The sequence below is a fragment of the Cynara cardunculus genome (genome assembly GCF_001531365.2).
Source record: "Cynara cardunculus var. scolymus isolate 2C chromosome LG 3, CcrdV1, whole genome shotgun sequence".
NCBI classification, from domain to species: domain Eukaryota; kingdom Viridiplantae; phylum Streptophyta; class Magnoliopsida; order Asterales; family Asteraceae; genus Cynara; species Cynara cardunculus.
The window spans coordinates 23,918,544-23,922,947 of NC_037530.1; positions in this window are offsets into that span (position 1 = coordinate 23,918,544).

Below are 4,404 nucleotides of genomic sequence, written 5' to 3' on the forward strand. Positions count from 1 at the left end.
TAAATAAATGAAGACGCAAACCTTAAAAATGAAAGGGAAGGATTTCAGGTGCGAAAACCTTGACGTGCACGGAACGAATATTTTGAGAAAATCTCTTGTGTTACAATCCTTCCCACCTTGAATTAAATTTCGCCCTCGAAATTTTAGTTCATGAGAAAAGGTGGGGGTAACGCCTCTTCGAGTCCTCTTCAACTAAACCACAATGATTGCATGCAGATAAAACTACAGTAATTGTAATATCTGTTGGCATGACACCTACTTTTCTCATATCACTGAATAAATGCAATGCTTCAATGCCATAACCATTTGTAGTGTAACCCATCAACATGAAATTCCGAGAAGTTTCATCAGATTATATCATGTCGTCAAAGAGTTTTCGACCATCAACAATTAAACCACATTTGCAGTAGAAGTCCATAAGGGCGGTAGAAACAACTTTATCAGATTCAAGACCAATAACAATGGCTTTGGCATACAATTGTTTGCCAAGTTCAAGTGGAGAAAAATGGTTGTACACGTGCTAATCACACTGGCAAAACTAAATCTATCTATGCGGAAGCCCTTTGTATTCAATTCGCCAAAATGCGCAAGTGCTTCAGTTGGGTAACCATTTTTACTTAACCCCGATATCATTGAGTTCCATGTCTCCTCATTTCACCAAAGAGTATGAGTGCTTCCAAGGCCATATCGCTGACATTATAACTGGAAATCAGAAAATTCCATAAAGCAACACAAGGGTCATTCCTGATGCAAAAAAAATTCTTTTCGCATTAGCAACTCTACCATTATTAGAGTATGTAGAGATCAATGACAAGAGAGAGAAATCATTAGGGTATGGCAGACTACGCAGCACTAGACTTGCACTATCAAGATCACCACATTTCCCATACATGTTGACAATTGAACTTCCCAAGACTGGATCAAACTTAACCCCACCAAACTAATAATTCTGTTATTATTGTTGAGACATCATAAGTTACAAACAACAAACAAACCAAAACCTATATACTAAACCAAAAGACACATCCGTTCAGACCAACAGATGCGACACCCTTTCATATGACAGTTAAATAGCTGTTATGTAACCCCTAACAGCTATGAACTAAATTAACGATAACAGAATAAACGACCATATAGCGATATAATGACTTTATGAATCCAGATTCTAGCTTAATATTTAACACACCCCCTTAAGCTAGCATGGTTTTAACACCCAAACTTTTCTTCATGTGAGTGAACAGCCCCTCTTGTAGTGCTTTTGTAAAACAATCTGCAACTTGATCTTTAGAGACGCAGAATTCAATCCTTACTTCTTCATTGGCGACCAATTCTCGTATAGAGTGAAACTTTATACGGATATGCTTGCTCTTGCCATGAAATACAGGATTTCTTAGAGAGAGCTATGGCAGGTCAATTATCACAGAAAATGGTTGTAGGTTCTTCCTGTGAATGTTCTAATTCCTTCAAAATGGCTCTAAGCCATAAAGCTTGGCATCCAGCAACAGATAGAGACATGTATTCTGCTTCTGTTGAGGACAAAGCCACAACGCTTTGCTTCTTCGATTGCCAAGACACTGCCCCTGTTCCTAGATGGAATATATAACCAACAGTGCTTCTTCCATCATCCATACTGCCTCCGTAATCACTGTCGCTAAAGCCAACCAACTTGAAATTTTTTGATCTTGAGTAGGAAATTCCATGATTCACAGTCTCCTTAATGTACTTCAATATTCTTTTTCCTGCATCCCAATGGCTCTTTTTGGGCATTTCTATAAATCTGCTAATGATACTCACTGAAAATGCGATATCAGGTCTGGTGGTAGTCAAGTACCTCAGACTGCCAACCAAACTTCTATATAAGCTTGCATCAATAAATTCTTCCCTGTCATCTTTGTGCAACTTGAGACCAAACTCCATTGGGGTAAGTGAAGGATTGGTTTGACTCATATTAAACTTTTCTAATAAGGTTTGAGCATACCTCTGCTGTGGTATGCTCTTGATTCCCTCTAAATCTTGCTTTACTTCAATTGCCAGAAAGTAATGTAACAGTCCCATGTCGGTCATTTCAAATTCTTGTTTCATGCTTTCTTTGAATTCATCAATCAGCTGCTGTGAATTCCCTGTAAACACTAAGTCATCCACATAAATGCATACCATAAGAATCATACCTTTGATTTTCTGAGTAAAAAGAGTATGTTCTTGGGATCATTTGTTGAATCCATGTGCCATAAAATAACTTTCAATACGGCTGTACCAGGCTCTTGGAGCCTGTTTTAAACTGTATAAAGCTTTCTTTAAATGGCAGACCTTGTATTTCTCTCCTTTCTTTATGAAACCTTCCGGCTGATCTATATAAACATCTTCTTCCAGAAAACCATTCAAGAAGGCAGATTTTACATCCATTTGATGTACTTGCCATTTATTTTGAGCAGCTAATGCCGAAACCAATCTAACTGTTTCAAGCCTTACAACAGGAGCAAACACCTCTTGGTAGTCTATGCCATGCTTTTGTTTATATCCTTTAACAACCAACCTTGCTCTGTGCCTATCCACCTCTCCTTTCTCATTTAACTTAGTCTTGAAAATCCATTTAACCYCTATGGGTTTATGTCCACTTGGAAGAGTAACTAACTCCCATGTGTTGTTTCTCATAATGGAGTCCATATCCTTGTTCAATGCTTCTCTCCATCTAGCATCTTGATATGCTTCCTTCAAGGACACTGGATCTGCATCAGAGAATAACACAAAGTCTGCTGTATCATTAAAGTCTAAGCTTCTTGGATCATCATAGACAGCTCTTAAGCTTCTGTATCCTCTTACTGGTGGACTTTCAGGAGAGCTTTCAAAAACTCCTGTGCTACTTGAGTTTTGAGGCATGATGGGAGTTTCAGGAGTCGGAGAAATTTTGTTCAGATTCTACATCTCTTTGAACTTGTTTCCTGTCATATGGTTACTGCATCCGCTGTCCATGTACCATGTATCTTTAGTTGGTAATTCAAGTGTGTTTAAAATCATAAACATGGTATCTTCATTATCTTCGATGTTAACAAAGTTGTTTTCCCTTTCTTCTGCGATCCTTTTCCTACAAAATTTCGCTATGTGTCCAAGTTTCTGGCAGTGATAACACTGCATAGGAGAAGGTTTGCCTCTGGCCTTACCCATGAAATCCGTCTGTGACTCTCTTGGTTGAAACCTATTTCTGTCTTGAGGGGTTGCATTACTTGGTGATTGCAATTGAAACGCCTACTCATATGGATTGCTATCGAACTGTTTCATCCTGAGTTCGTGAGACTGCAGGATTCCCAACTATCTTTCAAGTGACATAATAGAGATATCCTTTGATTCCTCTATCACTACTACCACATATTCAAATTTTCGAGTTAAATTCCTTAAGGTCTTTTCTACAACTCTTCTATCTTCTATTATTTCACCATTGAGACGAAGTTGATTCAGAACAAGGGTAGTTTTGTTTGTAAAAAAAATCCTCGATGGTTTCTGAATCCTTCATCTTTAAACCATGGAATTCGCATCTTAAAGTTTGGAGTCTTACTGTCTTGACTTTTTCTTCTCCTTTGTATGTTCTATGTAGCATATCCCATGCTTCTTTCGATGCTTCTGTTGTAGATATCCACTCAAATATCGTTTCATCTACAGCTTGGTAGATCATGAATAGTGCCTTCTTGTCTTTCTTTTTAAGTTCTCTGATTTCCCCTTCCTGATCTTCGGTGAAATCGTTCAATTCTATAAGTCTATCAACACCTTGATTGATGATGTCCCACAATTCTTGAGACTCAAACAATACCTTCATCTGGATATTCCAGTGATGGTAATTTCTCCCATTTAATTTGGGTAGAGGATGATGAATAATGCTATTTGAAGTCGAAGCCATTGAAGAACACGAGACTAACATAATACGAACTGTCACATTCATAAATCCTTGTAATAACAGTGAGTTTAAGCACGCTTATGTAACAACATACTCAAAATAGCATTAGCTAAGTGAAATTTCGAATAGGTTATACATAAGAATCCTCAGCACCATCGTCACGATTCATGAATTTGTGCAATTCCGATGACTCTAAAGTTCTTCTATCTTAAAAGTTCTACCCACACCTCACAAATTAATACTCACAATCTCAGCTTAAGTCTAGGCGTCTTAATTCCTCAACTAGTTCGCTTAAACTATTGCTCTGATACCAACTTGTAACACCCAAGATAAAAGATCAATTAAATTGAAAATATCTAACGAGACTCGAAAACTTGAATTAAAATTTACCCAACAAAGTAGAAGTATAGCGATTACAAACAGAACTGAGAGGGTAATTAACAACCTATTAATCTAGATTATTCTAAATCCAGATTAGAGTCGGGTGTTTCTATCAATCTCCAAAAATATGCCGGAAC